The sequence below is a fragment of the Diabrotica undecimpunctata genome, chromosome 6 (genome assembly GCF_040954645.1).
Source record: "Diabrotica undecimpunctata isolate CICGRU chromosome 6, icDiaUnde3, whole genome shotgun sequence".
NCBI classification, from domain to species: domain Eukaryota; kingdom Metazoa; phylum Arthropoda; class Insecta; order Coleoptera; family Chrysomelidae; genus Diabrotica; species Diabrotica undecimpunctata.
In genome coordinates, this window is record NC_092808.1 from 135163566 (window position 1) to 135170319 (window position 6754).

A 6754-nucleotide genomic window follows, 5' to 3' on the forward strand; every position below is an offset into this window, starting at 1 on the left:
ACTCGTCGTACGGACTCGTGGTGTTTTCAAGCAACTCAGTTTCGTTTAGAAGTAAATCGACAGACTTATCGCGAAAATTGAATCACTAGTGGTATTACTATTGAAAGGTTTGAATATATACAAAGATACAGTTAGGCAATTTAGTCTAAAATAAACATTAGTTAAAGTGTACTTTAGGTTGTCATTATAAAATCGGGCGTTAATGTCATTCCAAAATATTGATATGATATGCAATTATTAATTGTATTTTACAGTGGATATGATAGTTGGTTGAAAAGGTATTTTATGATTTATTTTCTGGAATCCGGTTTTTATTATTGCATCCATATTAATAGTAATACTGCAATTTAATATTTATTTTTATTTACTACATACAATAAAAAATTGTCAAAATAACTATCAAACTTAATGTAAATTTTGAAATTCTCTCGGAAATTTTTGGCGGTTTTCTGAAGATATTGTAATTGTGCTAACTAATTATTAATCTTCTAGAGATTTGGTATATTTAAATTTATTATTGGTAAATAAATAAATTGTCCTTTATCCAGTCAATGTGAAATAAAAGTGAGGTCGAAGTGAACTGAAAATGTTCCAACAGGGAACGGATCAGGATCGAGTAATTTTCAGTACCCTACAGTGAAGTTTCCAACTGTAATGCAGAACGAGCCTACAAACCTAATACATCCGTATTACCAAGTAAGTCAAATAAATACTCAAGATCCACCATTGTGCTCAAATCAACCAACAGTCAACCAAATGATACCTTTTGATAATTATAAACAAGCAAGTACAGCCAGTAGTTGCCCAGCAAACCAACTTTTCTTATTCTACATCAAACTCTCAAATTAACTTAAACTTAAAAAACAATCCAGAAACACAGAATGAATATGATTCGATGTCAGATGAAGAACATGAAGACTCTCAAAATAATAAACACCCATGGCAAACAATAAGATCAAAAAGAAAAAGGCTTAAACGTCAAGATTCAGAAGAAGAAGAAGCTCCAATTACACTCTCAAATAGGTTTTAGTCACTTCCATAATAAAACTCTGTAAATGATACAAATAAAAATCCACCAATCTCAAAACCCCCTCTAATTTTTATATATGGCGTGAATGACTATAGTAAAATGATAGATAGATATAAATATATTACAATAATTATTGTATTAAATAAGCAAGTTTAAGTCACTCTAAATATAAGTTAATAAAAAGTTAATAAAAGTAATTATGCTAAAATATTAATAGTGCTAACACCTTCGCTGATTTATGCCACTAGGTGTCGCTCTTCGGAACTTGCACATGGCAAATACGTTAATACTCGCAGAATAAATTGCAGATTTTTATAGATAAGATTGCAGATAATAGCGAAGAGGGCGAACTAACTTTAAATACCAAAAAGGCAAAATTCATGATGATTGCAAGGACACAACAACAATTGAGGTTTTGGATTAAGGGCGAACTCATTTAAAAAAATTAGTATTTTTAATTAGAAATAAGCCACAATTTAAGTTTCAATTAAAATGTTTCAATTTTCACTTCGGAAATCGTTCTTAAAATTCTCAAGATAGTATTTTGAGATCAACAACTTACATTGCTAAATGCAAGGAAAAACAAAAACCGGAAATGTATTTTATAAAAATATCATCATCACAACCAACAAAGTTGATGATAACTTTCGGTATAACCGGAAGTGATAGCGGGCTTTAAATATTGTAGAGATGTAGATCAACTATGATTAAATTGAAGCGCAAATTTTCAGATTTAAAATCCAATTCTTTTCAAAGATAAGTACAATATTTTGTCTTCGTGAAATATCAGATATAATACCAATACTATACGATTACTATTCTATTATTACTTCATATAATTTTTATATTTGAATGACTAGTACAAATCTGCTTAAAATTTCGCAACGTACGAATCCCAATTTTTAAACGTTTTGTCAATACCAGCATATTATTTACAGGAAATTCACAGAGACAAATACACTCCAGGCGAACTTTCTCATCTCAAATGAATGGATATGTCCAATATCAAAATATTGATGGTACAATAGTAATCGATAGAAATATAATTTAACAAATTGCAGATGATTGGTACCAATTATTGACATTTGATGGTCGGTATTCGCGGTCAAAATTTGAAAATTACACAATCTAAAACACAATCTCGAACGATTAGTTACAGTGGCGCGCGATGTGAAGGATGTGTGGAAAATTTTGGGATAGTTAATGTCAAGGTATTAGGTTAAAGTATTTATTGCGAATGGGGCGAAGTATTTTAAATGTTTATACCACAATAATTAAACGATTATACTAATAAAATAAAATTAGCAAAGAACGATTAACAAAAATTATAAAAATTGCAATTTGTTATATAAAAGGGAATTTAAAAATACCTAGTTTCCCAGTACTCTACATATTAATTCTACAAAATACGAACATGTTATGAAACTGCTCATAGATATTGATTTATTTTAAAGAAACTATGTACACTTCTCCAAGAAATTAACGCCCCACTTCAATAAATCAATTTTATTTGTAAACAGGCAAAGAATAAAAAATAAAACTTCAGCAGATTTATTCTACATTTTATTAGTAATTATAACAATTTGTCTCTCTCTCTCTCTCTTGTCGTTTCCTCATTGCTGAGGATCGTGATTTCCTACAATGCGGGCTGTCAATTCTCTCCATCTCTTGCGATTTTGGGCTGCTCTCATGGACTCGGAAAACGTCTCTCCAGTGGCTTTCTGTACTTGATCTGACCATCGGATAGGTGAGCGTCCTCTGCCTCTACGTCCTTCTACGTTTCCGCACACAATTAGTCTTTCTAAGTTGTCATTGTCTCTTCTCGCAATGTGGCCAAAAAACAATTTGTCTAATCATCAAAAAATGTTGAAGTACAGGAGAAAAAAAAATAAAACGGAAAATTCTAAAAAAATAATAATTAGAAAAGTAAACTAAAATATGAAAAAAGTCTTGAAAATATGAAATAACGAGTTTTCCACCTCTACTACATATAACAGCCCCACATCGTTGGCCCATACAATAATACTTAAAATTATTTGCCGTATTTCATTGGATATAAGTTGTTTGGTTGGATCGGTGTCGCTCTTAATCGCCTACCAAGGATATCCCAGAGATTTTCAATCGGATTTAAATCCGGACTATGTGTTGGCCATTCCATAGTGTTAATTTCTACCGCTTCTAGATAATTTCTGACGATCTGTGCAGCGTGAGGTCTGGCATTATCTTGCATTAGTAAGAAATTTTCACCGATATAAGGAGCAAATGGTACTACATGTTGCTCCAGGATCTCCAATATGTACCTTTCAGCTGTAACAGTTTCAGTTTGTATGACCACTAGGTCCGTACGTGCGGCCAAAGAAATATCACCCCACACCAACGGATCCTCCACCAAAAAATGTGGTGTATGAGAAGTTACACCGAGCATATCGTTCGTTGGGTCGTCGCAACACACGAACACGTCTGTCGTTATTGTACAAACAAAATCGGGATTCATTAGTAAATAGCACTCGTTCCCTGTCAGCCTCTAACCAATTAACGTGTTCTCATGTAAATGGCAAAATGTAGTCTCCCCCTTCGATGCTCTGCAGTTAATAGAGGACCTCGGGCGGCAATCCTAGGTGTTAAATTGTATTCCCTAAGTCGCTGGCGAATAGTTTCAGTACTAATTTGTATAGCATGCACGCCTCGAAGCTGAATTTGTAGACTTCGATGTGTTACAAAACGTTGTCGAAGAGCCGAAATTCTTAAAAATCGATCTTGAATGGGGATAGTTACCCGTTTTCGTCCTTGCCCTGGTCTGCGAGTATGATCCCCTGTTTCGAGGAATCTTTTTAACACCCGTGAGACGGATGTGTGGGACACATTAAACCGACGACCAATTCTTAGGTAAGTCCAACCTTCTTCCGACAGTACCACTGCTTGGGCACATTCATCTCGGGTTAAATTACGTGATTGACGCTCCATAATAAACACAATTAAAATAATCAACAATTAAGCAGTAGCCGAATAAAATTCGTGAACACTTGGAAATTAGTATATTTATAGAATTAGTACATTTTTTGCTTCTTGTTGTTTTGTTTTGCAAAAAAAACTATAGCGCTAAAACACAGTCAATAAATATAGAGTGTACGAATAGCATATACAAGGGGCATGCAAAATATAACATTACAATGGAAAATTTTATTAACGCTAACAGAATATTTTAATATTTCAAAGTGGTGCTATAATTTTTTGGAGAAGTGTAATAGGATTGCTACCTTGCAAGGTTTTATGGCGGGTTATGAACAACTAAGGAGTTCTATTTAAATCTATGAATGCTGTGGGATTTATTTATTATGAAGAAACAACTTTTAAAACCGTATATTCTTAACCTAACCTAACCTAACCTAACAGAAACGTGGCTTAATTCTTCTATTGCCGATGTAGGCATATATTTAGCAAATCAAATTACTAATACTTTTCCTATTACTTAGTAATAAAACAATAGACGTTCCAGTTTTATATATTATCACCCACTTACTTATTACTAATAACTCTTTTACATCTAATATAAAGTGCATATACAGACCCTCGGATACAGTACTTACTCAGGACAATATCCTTATTGACAAACTTGAGGAATTATCATCCCTTGAATATCTCATTGTTGTTGATTTCAATTTTCCAGTTTCATTCCGGAAGAAGTAGAATTGTCGATTCTACTTCGGTGCCGTTTGTCGGTTCTCGCATTTCTGGAGAACAAGATACTGATACACGTCACGAGTGACGGGAGTAGGCAGATTGAGACCCCGAACTCGAACGGAACCTCTTGATAATGGCCCCAAAATGGGTGCCGAAACGTCACGTTTTCAATTCTCAACTCGGTTCTTCCCGAGAACTTAAAAAATTTCATATATATACATATATATATATATATATATATATATATATATATATATATATATATATATATATATATATATATATATAGCATTTATATTATTTATTTATTATTTTAATTATTTTAATTAGATGTGTATTTTTAATAAACACGTGGTAAATCTATAGATGATTAAAAATTAAAAAAACAGACGATTTAAATAAACAAAAAAAATATCATTTAAAAATTACATAAAACCGTTCGATAACCTTACATTAAGTGCTAGTTAACATCTTTGTTATAGATTTTAATAAAATGTACATGCTGTACAACGGACTCTACCCGTCGCGTAAATGGACTCTTCCAACTGTTTACAGCGCCTTAAAAAACGCTTCTGTAGTAGAAATACGCTATTTCGTGACGCCTTATCGTAGTGCTACTTTCGTGACGCTCGCCGCAGCATTTTACTATAGAGAAAAAATAATACAGTGCTAGTATAGAAGCTTTGCTTCAAAAATTGTTTAACGCCAATTGATAACAAAATAACAGAGGTTAAGATGGTTGGGACACCTTCAATGATGAAAGCCAAAGTATTACTCAATTCAATAAAAGACAACATTTACTAAGCTTAAAACACAATAAATATCATCTCTAGCATTCTATTAGACTCTTATTTACTCAGATAAATATACAATATGAATTTAAATACGTAACTTCAAACTAAATTACACAATAAACATTTATCCAAATTTACACATTTTACTAATTGTAAGTATGCCATTTGAATCGCACATAAATTTAACAGTGCAATAAAAATTATCATTAATAACACACATATTCATTATTTAATTACTGTATCAGTTTCTGCCGAAGGAAAGAAATATATTGGTTGTGTATTGTCTAGAATACTTACCTTGCTTAATTGTTTTTACAAGTAGAGAAATATGCAGAACTTTAGTTTTGTAAAATTTATTTATGAAACTTTCACTAAATTACTGTGGGTGGAGACGTTAAAGATTTTCCTGTATTTAAAAATAAACGTTAAAATGTCTGTAATAAAAAATAGATACAAACAACAAAACAACCTGCTAATTTACCATTTTCACCAAATACCAATAAAATCTTTAGTCAAAAACCATTTAGATTAAGATATTTATTATTATTTTCGTACAGTGCCTTTTTTGTTCAGGATATTGGCAGTCTTTAATGAATTACGTACTTTGTTCGTTGATTGTAAAATAGTTAGGTTAACGTTGTTTTAAACCAGTTATGTAAGCCAGGATATTCTTTGTTTTCCTGGGCCTCACATCCGTAAATCTTCCATTGGATAATAATCTGAAGTAACTCATAGTTTTTTTGCTCTTTTTGAAGTTATACTTCTATACGCACGGTCGGCGTTGGAAATTTGCATGAGAGTGAATCTGTGAAACCATTACATATGTAAGATAATGAGTAAGAGAGAGACAGAAGATATATTTTCTCTCTCTTCCTCTCTCGAGAATAAAAATGTTCCATTTGTATTTAATATTATATATATTATATATATATATATATATATATATATATATATATATATATATAATATTGTATATATATAATATTGTATATATATATATATATATATATATATATATATATATATATATATAATATTATATATAATATGTATTAATATTATTATTTATGTGATATGTTTTGTATTATTTAAAATTAAACGTTTATAATTATTTTAGGCTTTTGTATTTCAAAATAATCACTGTTTTACCGAGAACTGTCAATTTTGAAATCCGTTAGTGTCATGTCTAATTGGCAAACCCTTTACGTGTTTGGTTCATACGCTGGTGGTTGTGAGTTCGAATCCCAAT